The 13,614-nt window shown below is 32.7% G+C and overlaps 1 protein-coding gene across 1 annotated transcript in view; it reads left to right on the plus strand.

The window, feature by feature from the left end:
• The first annotated feature begins 6,698 nt into the window (after positions 1–6,698).
• The window catches only part of LOC134212660 (uncharacterized), a 328,376-nt gene continuing 321,460 nt past the window's right edge, over positions 6,699–13,614 (plus strand). Inside the window, exon 1 of the mRNA XM_062690705.1 lies at positions 6,699–6,712. The gene's annotated coding sequence lies outside the window, so the exon portion shown is untranslated. The remainder of the gene's footprint in view (positions 6,713–13,614) is intronic.

Here is a 13,614-nt window from a genome sequence, read left to right on the forward strand (position 1 = left end):
GAGTACTCTTCAAAGTTGGCAAAGAAATTGGACACACAACGAGCTTGCACGGTGGCTTTTTTCCATAGTTCCTAAAGTTTCTGGGCGAGCGTGGTTCATTGGTGAGGACTTAAGTCGAGGCTTCATTCGCGTGATATCGAGACTAATGTCCAATAACTATTCACTAAATGCACAGCTGTACAGAATAAACCTTGTCGATAGCAGCTTATGTAGGTGCAGAGCTGCACAGATAAAAATATGTTGTGATTTTAAATGTATTTTCATGCACATATTTGGAGCATGCAAATAAATGCAAAATTCAATACATATAACTGTTCTTCCAAATCAAAATTAATTTAAACTGTGCTTGCTTGTAAAATTTAATCAAATTCAATTGAATATCGAATGGTTATTCGTTTGTTCGGATCAGTTCCAAATTTACACGTCGTTGAAATTTCAAAATTATTTGCTGTGTGGTTATGATGACATCAATCACGTATTTTAGTTCTGCTCAGAAAATGACGCATCCAGAGAGCAATTATTGGATACCCTTGTGGCCCGGGTAAACAACCCTTCAGGGAAGTTCGAGGTATTTTGGGATATCGTGTTCGTGGTGTTGTCTATATGCAGGCCATTTATATTTTTCTTTGTTCTTCTGACATCAGAATCTGAAATTTTGTTTTTTCTCTTTCTTCAAAGTTTTTTTTTTTGTTTAGTTTCTGCCTTTTTGTTCCGTAGAGCTCTGAACCATTCCTCGAGCACGACGACACGCCACATCGTCCCTGACGCCAAATGCCCGGATGAGAAGCTGAAATTTCCTGATCCCAAATACTAAGCCCCGTCCATCCTTAAACATTGTAAACTAACCTCGAGTCACCACGAGTACGTTGGCTTCCACCCCTTTCTTACTTACTGTATAATAAAATTATGTTGATAGTATATATTACACAGAACCATGGCTCCGTAAAGTGTTATACACGCCTGAGCCTACCAAATAAACGAAAAACAAGTCCTACATGCCATCGACATCATTGCACTATGGTCCAGGATACAGATTTACGCGGAAAGATGAATTTTACGCCAAAGCTATATTTTTTAGAAAAAACTGTTGTTCTACAAAATTGTTCGAAATAGTAAGGCCATCATTATGGTTTTACCAAAAAATAGGGTGGCCTATCATATAAAAAAAATTAGAAAATATTTTTTTTATTTCTTGGAATATTGACATGTTATGTTCTACAAAGTTGTAGCGCAGGTTATTCCAATAAATTTTGCTAAAAATGCTTTTTCTGTAGCTCTTAAGTTGGCTGATTTCGAGCAATTTTTCCTAATTGGATTAGGGTGTACCACAAAAAAACAGTATTTTCGATCTACTTTTTTTGTTTAAGATTTCTTGAAAAAGTCGTCTTCGGGTGACTTTTAAAGCTAAAAAAATTCAACTTTTGATGGGTAAATATGCTCAATATATTCTTTCCAATCAAAAGTTTTAATCGTTTTTCTGTCAATATTACATTTATTCTAAAGATGATATCTCCAGTTAGGGCAGACCAAAAAATATGTTTACACGGCATTTGAAAGATAAATTAATATTCTTTATTATGTCAAAAAATTGGGGATATGTTATTTTTTTATCTCAAGTTTTACCAATTTTACTAAAATCATGTTTTTTCAAATAAATTAATATAACTCGACAACGGAAAAAGATACAGACGATATTCTTATAGCAAAACACGCGTTTTGAAAAGCCTCAAAAGTCTTCAGAAGATGACATTCAAGAGAAATGAAAAATAAAAAATCTACAGCTCTAACACTTTTCATAAGTTTTATCATTATCATCGTATTGCAAGATTTACGAGAAAAGATGCATTTTCGGTCTGAAGCATACTTTTAAGAAACAAAATTTGTTCTACAAAATTTTTCTGGATACTTGGGCCCTTATTATAGAGTTACCGAAAAATAGGGTGGGCCATTTTATAAAAATGTAAAATCTTCATTTTTTTAATTTTGCGGAATATTGACGTAAAATGTTCTACAAAGTTGTAGCGCAGCTTTTTCCAATCAACTTTACTATATAAACTTTTTATGTAGCTCTTAAGCTCACTTGTTTAGAGTAATTTTACTTAACAGGATTAGGGTGTCCCTCAAAAAACAAGATTTATGATCTGCTCAGTTCATTTTTTATTTTTCACGGATGTCACCTTCTGAAGACTTTTGAGGCTTTTCAAAACGCGTGTTTTGCTATAAGAATATCGTCTGTATCTTCTTCCGTTGTCGAGTTATATCAATTTATTTGAAAAAACATGATTTTAGTAAAATTGGTGAAACTTGAGATAAAAAAATAACATACCCCCAATTTTTTTTGATGCCTTGTGAACATATTTTTTTGGTCTGCCCTAACCGGAGATATCAACTTATGAAAAAAATGTAATTTTGACAGAAAAATGATTTTAACTTTTGATCGGAAAAAGATATTGTGCATATTTACCCATCAAAAGTTGCATTTTTTTGAGCACTAAAAGTCACCTGAAGACGACTTTTTCGAGAAATCTGAAACAAAAAAATTAGATTAAAAATACTTTTTTTTTGAGGTACACCCTAATCCAATTAGGTAAAATTGCTCTAAATCAGCCAACTTAAGAGCTACAGAAAAAGTTTTTTTAGCAAAATTGATTGGAATTAGCTGCGCTACAACTTTGTAGAACATAATATGTCAATATTCTGAGAAATAAAAAAAATATTTTCATTTTTTTTTATATGATGGGCCACCCTATTTTTTGGTAGAACCATAATGATGGCCTTACTATTTCTAACAATTTTGTAGAACAACAGTTTTTTCTAAAAAATATAGTTTTGGCGCAAAATTCATCTTTCCGCGTAAATCTGTATCCTGGACCATAGTGCATTGGTGTAGATCGCAGAGTAGTGCACGAGGCCTTCGTGCCTTTTAAACTGGAGACTGTCAAAACTTAATACCTGGTGTGAGAACGTTGCAGTCCAAACGGTGTTTGTCCGAGGTGGAAATGAATGGAATGCAATTTGAGGTTGTCGACGAATTCATATATCTGGAACACTCGCTACATAATGACGTTAGCCACGAGGTAAAATGACGTGTTGAGTGTGCAAGTAGGATTGCCTACGGGTGGCGTAGCCAGCTAAAGTTTCGCAGCCTACAGACACGGATAAAACTAGCTCTGGATGTCAATACATTTTCGATCGTCTATTTTCACGATGATCCCATTTTGCAACGTGCCATGTAATGTTGAGAGAATGGAGGAAACCTACATCCGACTAAAAAGGAAAGCTAAGCTGATCGGACTAGTCGTCTATACGACGAAGTATATGATATGAAGAGGCTCAAGAGCCGCCCATTATGAGTTTGTATCGGAGTTGACGAAATCGAAGTGGTTGAAGAATTCGTGTACTTGGGCTCACTGGTGTCCTCCGGAAACAATACCAACAGAGAAAATGGGAGACCCATCATGGCTGAAAATGGTAGATACGTTGGACTCCACAAAACGATCCTGGACCCGACGAGAGGACCAACGCGTTTAGAGTTTTTTAAAGGATAGTGGATGATGCGAATGAACCACGAGTTGCAACAGCTGTTGGGAGAACCATGCATTGTTCACACCGCGAAAATCGGAAGACTGCGGTGGGCCGGGCACGCAGCCAGAATGTCGGACAGTGAAAATGGTTCTCGACAACGATCTGACGGGAACAAGAAGGCGAGGTGCCCAGCGGGCAAGGTGGTCGATCAAATGAAATGTGATTGAGGTAGTAGATTCTATCACTTATCAGGATTCGGTCATCAGCTGGCTGTGTATGTAGACTAGACTAGACTAGATAATATAAGTTAATTACAAACAGTCTTGCATGTGAATACTGGAACAGATTGCGAATAACAGAAACAATATGAAATAACGCACTTAGAGGCCTACCAAAACTTATTTGAAATCACAACTTTTTTTTCCAATCTGTTTAATATAAGATTGTATATTTGATCAGATGTGCATCGCGAAAAGCAATCATACTCAAGTGGATTGCAATTCGTTTCATATACACGCTTTTCTCTTGCAAATCAAAAATGTATACATTGTATACTCTACATTTCATAATCCAATTTTTGCATCACAACGAAAGCTCAACAAAATCCAATAAAATCCACTTATTGAATCACGCTTCAGACATTCTCCTGCCAGCTCATCATCGAATATCCCGGCGAAATGCCAACAATCATCAATATTCATAATCTAATCAACACTCGGCACGACGCAACCCAGACCACAAACTTCGCCGCCATCATCATCCGTCATGGTTCGTTGTTTGTAAGCAAGCACATGGCATCCGGCGTTTTCGACAAAGCAGAAGCAGAAGCTCCGTATCTCTGTGCTCCGGCATCATTCATTAAAATATATTCCCCATGTCAAGGTCCCCGGCCGAAGAAGCACCGGAGAGAAATTGTTACTTCATGTGGCAGAAACAAAAAGCCTCTTAATTAACGTGGCTTATTGAATTATTGCACCCCAGAGGGTTTCGTCGCCGTTATCGAAGCGTTATCGTCCGCAGTCTCACACACAGACGAGGGCCCTAATAGAATTGCGGTCGGTCTTCAATTCAGAATGCGAAAAAAAGTCAATTTTGGCATCAAAGTCGCATATCATCATTATGCATGAACATATCGTCTCATGGTGAAGTCGCATAAATTTATGATAAAAGTGAAATCCGAGTACCATATTGTGCGGCTTTTCAGAGCATTATTATTGGAACGCTCATGTTGTAATATTCTGATATCATAATAAATAAATCAAAGTAGTTCACAATGGATTGAAATTTGATTTCCATTTGATTTAAAATTTAATTTTAATTTGATTGAAATCTGAATTTTAATATGAGTTCGGTACATATACATCATACCTACATAGTTTTAAGATACGCCACAAGATGCAAACGTTAGTGAAGATAAATAAGTTTGTTCACTGGTACGATATGAACTACCAAAGCGTATGTTACTACAATGTTGAAATCAAATTCAGCCGGGAGAATGTTCAACCAACCATTTGAATTACCTATGAGAATTTTTCGGAAGCTGTATGAAAGAAAAACCGAAAACGAAATGTCGGTTACGGCGAGGGTGGTTTGTTGTCTGTTCAGAAGTTATGATTGATTGCCCGGGTGCTTTTGCAAGAAAAATGGCTCCCAGTTCGTTCGCTTGCTGCTTTCCCTTGGCGGCCTACACACCGACAATCTTGCTGGTTGTTTCGAGTGGATATAGCCATCCAGGGCCGGAATGAAAACGGGAAATGGGGGCAATAGCCACACGGCTCCCACATTCTGCACGTCATTTGAAAACCCATCCCTTTTTATCAATTTCAGTATTAAGTACGATCAGGACCAACACAAATCTTCTGTAACCAGTCCCCACACACTTTGAACCGACCCAGGCATACAACGAAGAAAATCAAACAATAACATTAGGATCATTCGGGCGCCTAAGGATGGTGCAGTCCCAGTGGATAACGAAGGACGTTCATCATTCATGTTTTGTGTCGAGGCGCTCTACCGGTTAGTTACGGAAAATTGAAACATTGTGACTTCGCAGGCACCGCTGAATTATGGACAATGCCACACCAGTAGATGGCTAAACGAAAATTAAATCAGTAGTCTTCTGTTGAGGTATCTATTTCTGCGGCTAAAACGTTCGTATTGGCTGCTCGATCGAAATTATTTCTAGGTAACACTATCGGCTGCTCAATCGTAATTGTTTTATGGAAACACTAGTCGATAAATTGAAAAAAAAAAAAAGGCAGATACTATAGGGCAGGCATTGAAAAATATCAGCAGAAATCAGATAATTGTAGGATGCTCTGCTGAGTCGTACGTGGTGAACATTTCAGATGCTTGACTACTCTATCAAATTAAATAAATAGTGACAAAAGCAGTACACCTAATTTGTCTTCAATCTTAATAGGGCACTCAGTAACTTAAGTTTAAATCATAACGGTCACGAATACAGCACTCACTAAGATGCGGACTCTTAAGCTCAATGCTTACTACAGCAATGATGGACTTCAAAGCCGCATATGATACAATCATACATGATACAATTTCCGGATAACTGACACGGTTGATCAAAGTGACGATGGATCAGGTGATGTGCGTAGTTCGAGTTTCAGGGGTATTCTCGAGTTCATTTGAAATGCGCAGAGGGTTACGACAAGGTGATTGTCTTTCGTGCCTGCTATTTATTTGATCTCGCTTTGGAAGGGGTAATACGAAGAACAGGGATTAACTCGAGTGGTACAACCAATGCAATGGAAGATATTCTGAGCAGCAGGGGCCTTCCAGAATTTGTGAATACCTGAAAAATATTCCAAACACAGTACACAGTCGAAGCGTGAATCTTCTTACCTAATGTCCTGGTTCTGGACTTTTTGTTGATGGTTTGGAAGCCACCAGGCCAAGACAGGGAAAAATATACAGGCAACGATATTTCCATGTTCTATTCTGTTTTACATTCAGTTCTATGAATTGGCAGGTTTATGCCGAATTCACACTACCACTCATGGTGGTATGTTCATATCGTTACGTGTTCTACCAGGGTTAGGAACAAAAGGTCGAAAGGACAAAAGGTCGAAGGGACAAATGGTCGAAAGGACAAAACGTCGAAAGGACATAAAGGTCGAGATCTAAAAAGACAAAAGGTCGAAAAGAACAAAAGGTCGAAAGGGACAAAAAGACGAAATAGACAAAAAACTGAAACGGCAAGAATCATTTTCACACAATACAAGCTTCATTCATTCCTTAAATCAAATAAAAATGTTTATCTCTAACAGAATAATAATTTTTCATAGTAATTACCGTGCGGGACCGAAATCCGTACAGCACCGAAATCCGTCCACCTCATGAGATATCTATAAAATAAAGGGGGTTGAAGGTAATTAATGTAAAATTTATTTATCTTATCCTGTACAGATACTTGGCAAGAAGCTTTTAGAACATAGAAATGGAAAGAAGCCTTTGAAATTTAAACAACAAAAATGAAAAACAAATCGAACCCACCAAACGCGGAGCTTTCGCCGCCATTTTGTTTTCAGATTGAGCATAATTGCACCAAAAGTAACTGTGTTCAATTTCTAATTGCGAATCATTTCATAAGATAAGTGGAATACAAATCGAAGGGATCGCTTCTCAAGGTGCGTATCGAACTATTTACAGTAGTAGTTTAGTCAATCAGAATGCTTCAATTTATATATTTAGTTAAAAAATAGCTGTACGGATTTTGGTGCTTTGATTCGAAATCCGTCCACGGTGGACGGATTTCGAGTCAGGAGTAAATGATTTTATTCATTATTTTATCATGTTTTTCGTAGTTTCTAATGAGTAAATGTGAAACACTTCAAAAGTAGAAGCCTTCATGCTCCTGTGCCAATGACAAACGTTCTATTTACGTTCGATTTCTTAAGTGTACGGATTTCGATGCCCCACGGTACTCCTTTTTTGAACAATGCTCACTCTTCAACTTTGATGGATGAGATGAGTGTAATACATGCTTGAAGTTTAATGCATTGCACAGTTTTCTGTGCAATTCACCCAACTTGTTATCAACTTGTTCTTGGTCGACCTTTTGTCCCTTTCAAACTTTTCTCCTTTCTACCTTTTATTCTTTTCAACCTTTTGTAGCTTCGACCTTCTGTCCCTTTCGACCTTCTGTCTCTTTCGACGTTTTGTCTTTTCGACCTGTTGTCCTTTCGACCTTTTATCATTTCCCACTTTTGTCTTTCGACCTTTTGTCCTTCCAACCTTCTGTCTTTCGACCTTTTGTCACCAATTCTAATTGTATATAACATTTTTCATTTTATTTTAAACATTTTTATTTCATATTTGAAACAGATTTTATGACCGTCGTAAATTAATTCCTTATTTTCCCGATTCCTTTATTCCTTAATTCCGTATTTCCTTAATTTCTTATCATTTCTTAATTCCTAATCATTTTCACACATCAATACAACACAACAATTTCTCAAATCAACAATCTTTTTTATCTCTTACAGAATAATATAGTTTCATAGTAATTAGTCCTTCTTTAAAAATAGCGCATTCTTCAACTTTAATGGACGTGATGCGTGTATTACTTCTGCTTTTAGTTAAATGCATTTCACAAATTCCTTTAGAATTCACCCAACTTGTCAACTTGTTCTTGATCGACCTTTTGTCAATATCACGTTTTGTCCTTTTGACCTTTAGTCCCCCTTTCAACATGTTTTTTGACCTTTTGTCCTCTCAACCGTTAAATCATTTTGCCCTATTGTCTTTCGACCATTTGTCCTTTCGACCTTTTGTAATAGATTCATTCTACCAATTCTAATTGGATAGAACAAAAGACACTATATACAAAGACGCGAAATCTGATCTCTGAACAAACTGATGCTGATGCTGCTCAAACTTTTCAAATTGGTCTAATAAGATTTTCATGAATCAAAAATATTGAATTTGTAACGCGTTTACCAAACCAAATCAGGTTGTGAATTCACGATAAATAAGTAAACTTCATTTCCAACCCTTTGTTGGGGTTGATTAGCTCGAAATGATCAAAAAATAATGAAATAATAATAATTGAAACATGTCTATTGTGTATTTGTAATAATTGAAATAGCCCTTACCAAATGTCACGCACGAGTTTTGGGAATGACAGGTCTCTTGCTCGATTGGAATGACACTGACAGTAAATAATGAATTCCAATTGGAACATTTCCCGTCTTTGTTTATGGTGCCTTCAGATAGAACTTTGTTTCGCCTTAAATTAATTTATTCTCTGCTTAGTTCTCGAGTTACGCAGAAATTTCTGTTTCATTTGTATGGGACCCCCATTCCAAAGGAGAGAGAGGTATTAAACCATCTTAAAAATCTTCCCCGGCCCGAAAAACCTCTGCATACAAATTTTCACGCCGATCGGTTCAATAGTTTAGGAGTCCATAAGATTCAGACAGACAGAAATTCATTTTTATGTATATAGAAGAAGAAGGAGTAGATTTAAAACAGATTTTATGAACGTCGTAAATTAATTCCTTAATTCCTTAATTCCTTAATTCCTTAATTCCTTAATTCCTTAATTCCTTAATTCCTTAATTCCTTAATTCCTTAATTCCTTAATTCCTTAATTCCTTAATTCCTTAATTCCTTAATTTCTTAAATCCTTAATTCCGTAATTCTTTAATTTCTTAATTTCTTAATTACATAATTCCTTAATTCCTTAACTCCTTAATTCTTTAATTCCTTAATTCCTCAATTCCTTAATTCCTTAATTCCTTAATTCCTTAATTCCTTAATTCCCTAATTCCTTAATTCTAATTCCTTAATTCGTAATTCCTTAATTCCTTAATTCCTTAATTCCTTAATTCCTTGGTTCCTTAATTCATGTAATTCCTTAATTCCTTAATTCAATGGTTCGTAGTTCCTTAATTCCTTAATTCTTAATTCCTTATTCCTTAATGGTTCGTATTTCCTTAATTCCTTATAGTTCCTTAATTCCTTAATTCCTTAATTCCTTAATTCATAATTCCTTGTTCTAATTTCTTAATTCCTCAATCTCAATTCCTAATTTCTTAATTTCTTAATTAATTTCTTAATTTCCTGGTTTCTTAATTTCTTAATTTCTTAATTTCTTAATTTCTTAGTTTCTTAATTTCTTAATTTCTTAATTTTCTTAATTTCTTAATTTCTTAATTTCTTAATTTCTTAATTTCTTAATTTCTTAATTTCTTAATTTCTTAATTTCTTAATTTCTTAATTTCTTAATTTCTTAATTCTTAATTTCTTAATTTCTTAATTTCTTAATTTCTTAATTTCTTAATTTCAATTTCTTAATTTCTTAATTTCTTAATTTCTTAATTTCTTAATTTCTTAATTTCTTAATTTCTTAATTTCTTAATTTCTCAATTTCTTAATTTCTTAATTTCTTAATTTCTTAATTTCTTAATTTCTTAATTTCTTAATTTCTTAATTTCTTAATTTCTTAATTTCTTAATTTCTTAATTTCTTAATTTCTTAATTTCTTAATTTCTTAATTTTTTTAATTTCTTAATTTCTTAATTTCTTAATTTCTTAATTTCTTAATTTCTTAATTTCTTAATTTCTTAATTTCTTAATTTCTTAATTTCTTAATTTCTTAATTTCTTAATTTCTTAATTTCTTAATTTCTTAATTTCTTAATTTCTTAATTTCTTAATTTCTTATTTCTTAATTTCTTAATTTCTTAATTTCTTAATTTCTTAATTTCTTAATTTCTTAATTTCTTAATTTCTTAATTTCTTAATTTCTTAATTTCTTAATTTCTTAATTTCTTAATTTCTTAATTTCTTAATTTCTTAATTTCTTAATTTCTTAATTTTAATTTCTTAATTTCTTAATTTCTTAATTTCTTAATTTCTTAATTTCTTAATTTCTTAATTTCTTAATTTCTTAATTTCTTAATTTCTTAATTTCTTAATTTCTTAATTTCTTAATTTCTAATTTCTTAATTTCTTAATTTCTGAATTTCTCAATTTCTGAATTTCTCAATTTCTCAATTTCTTAATTTCTTGATTTCTTAATTTCTTAATTTCCTAATTTCCTAATTTCTTAATTTCTTAATTTCTTAATTTCTTAATTTTGAATTTTTAATTTTTAATTTCTTAATTTCTTAATTTCTTAATTTCTTAATTTCTTAATTTCTTAATTTCTTAATTTCTTAATTTCTTAATTTCTTAATTTCTTAATTTCTTTATTTCTTAATTTCTTAATTTCTTAATTTCTTAATTTCTTAATTTCTTAATTTCTTAATTTCTTAATTTCTTAATTTCTTAATTTCTTAATTTCTTAATTTCTTAATTTCTTAATTTCTTAATTTCTTAATTTCTTAATTTCTTAATTTCTTAATTTCTTAATTTCTTAATTTCTTAATTTCTTAATTTCTTAATTTCTTAATTTCTTAATTTCTTAATTTCTTAATTTCTTAATTTCTTAATTTCTTAATTTCTTAATTTCTGAATTTCTGAATTTCTGAATTTCTGAATTTCTGAATTTCTGAATTTCTGAATTTCTGAATTTCTGAATTTCTGAATTTCTGAATTTCTGAATTTCTGAATTTCTGAATTTCTGAATTTCTGAATTTCTGAATTTCTGAATTTCTGAATTTCTGAATTTCTGAATTTCTGAATTTCTGAATTTCTGAATTTCTGAATTTCTGAATTTCTGAATTTCTGAATTTCTTAATTTCTTAATTTCTTAATTTCTTAATTTCTTAATTTCTTAATTTCTTAATTTCTTAATTTCTTAATTTCTTAATTTCTTAATTTCTTAATTTCTTAATTTCTTAATTTCTTAATTTCTTAATTTCTTAATTTCTTAATTTCTTAATTTCTTAATTTCTTAATTTCTTAATTTCTTAATTTCTTAATTTCTTAATTTCTTAATTTCTTAATTTCTTAATTTCTAAATTTCTAAATTTCTAAATTTCTAAATTTCTAAATTTCTTAATTTCTTAATTTCTTAATTTCTTAATTTCTTAATTTCTTAATTTCTTAATTTCTTAATTTCTTAATTCTTAATTTCTTAATTTCTTAATTTCTTAATTTCTTAATTTCTTAATTTCTTAATTTCTTAATTTCTTAATTTCTTAATTTCTTAATTTCTTAATTTCTTAATTTCTTAATTTCTTAATTTCTTAATTTCTTAATTTCTTAATTTCTTAATTTCTTAATTTCTTAATTTCTTAATTTCTTAATTTCTTAATTTCTTAATTTCTTAATTTCTTAATTTCTTAATTTCTTAATTTCTTAATTTCTTAATTTTAATTTCTTAATTTCTTAATTTCTTAATTTCTTAATTTCTTACTTTCTTAATTTCTTAATTTCTAATTTTTCTTAATTTCTTAATTTCTTAATTTCTTAATTTCTTAATTTCTTAATTTCTTAATTTCTTAATTTCTTAATTTCTTAATTTCTTAATTTCTTAATTTCTTAATTTCTTAATTTCTTAATTTCTTAATTTCTTAATTTCTTAATTTCTTAATTTCTTAATTTCTTAATTTCTTAATTTCTTAATTTCTTAATTTCTTAATTTCTTAATTTCTTAATTTCTTAATTTCTTAATTTCTTAATTTTTAAATTTCTTAATTTCTTAATTTCTTAATTTCTTAATTTCTTAATTTCTTAATTTCTTAATTTCTTAATTTCTTAATTTCTTAATTTCTTAATTTCTTAATTTCTTAATTTCTTAATTTCTTAATTTCTTAATTTCTTAATTTCTTAGTTCATAAAATCCTTAATATCTTAATTCCTTAAATTTTGATTTCCTTAATGTCGTAAATCTTTAGTTCATTAAATCTTTAATTCATTTATTCTATGATTCATTAATTTCATAATTCCTTAATCATTTGATTACTTAGAACACTTGCTGCCTAATCGAAATTATTTCATGACAACACTGACTGACAATAAAAAAAATCGAAAAACGAGATAGGGAGTTAGTTAATCAGCCGAAAAGCCAAAACGTCGAAAGAAACAAAATGTCGAAAAAGACTTCCTTCTTCGTACTTTATCTTCCTTCCTTCTTTATTCTTCCATCTCCTTTCTTCCTTTTTCTTTCTTTCTTCTTCCTTCTTCTGTCTTCTTTTGTCCTTTTGTTCATTCATTTCATTTATTTAGTTAACATCTAAACAGATAACACTGAATCAACAATTTGACGCCACAATGCACGGTTCGAGGCCGCATCTCTCCATCCTCGGATTCGCCCCACGCTCGCCAAGTCGTTTTGCATCTGGTCGTCTGCCCATCTCGCTCGCTGCGCTCCACGCCGTCTCGTACCTGCCGGATCGGAAGCGAACACCATCTTTGCAGGGTTGCTGTCCGGCATTCTTGCAACATGTCCTGCCCATCGCAAAATTCTTCCTGGCTTTAGCTACCTTCTGGATACTGGGTTCGCCGTAGAGTTGGGCGAGCTCATGGTTCATTCTTCGCCGCCACACACCGTCTTCTTGCACATCGCCAAAGATGGTCCTAAGCACCCGTCTCTCGAATACTCCGAGTGCTTGCAAGTCCTCCTTGAGCATTGTCCATGTTTCATGTCCGTAGAGGACAACCGGTCTTATAAGCGTCTTGTACATGACACATTTGGTGCGGTGGCGAATCTTTTTTGACCGCAGTTTCTCCTGGAGCCCGTATTAGGCCCGACTTCCACAGATGATGCGCCTTCGTATTTCACGACTAACGTTGTTGTCAGCCGTTAGCAAGGATCCGAGGTAGACGAATTCCTCGACCACCTCGAAGGTATCCCCGTCTATCGTAACACTGCTTCCCAGGCGGGCCCTGTCGCGCTCGGTTCCGCCCACAAGCATGTACTTTGTCTTTGACGCATTCACCACCAGTCCAACTTTTGTTGCTTCACGTTTCAGGCGGGTGTACAGTTCTGCCACCTTTGCAAATGTTCGGCCGACAATGTCCATGTCATCCATGAAACAAATAAATTGACTGGATCTGTTGAAAATCGTATCCCGGCTGTTGCACCCGGCTCTCCGCATAACACCTTCTAGCGCAATGTTGAACAACAGGTACGAAAGTCCATTACCTTGCCTTTTAGTCCCCGGCACGATTCGAACGA

This window comes from Armigeres subalbatus, chromosome 2, assembly GCF_024139115.2.
Source record: "Armigeres subalbatus isolate Guangzhou_Male chromosome 2, GZ_Asu_2, whole genome shotgun sequence".
In the NCBI taxonomy this organism is placed as follows: Eukaryota; Metazoa; Arthropoda; class Insecta; order Diptera; family Culicidae; genus Armigeres; species Armigeres subalbatus.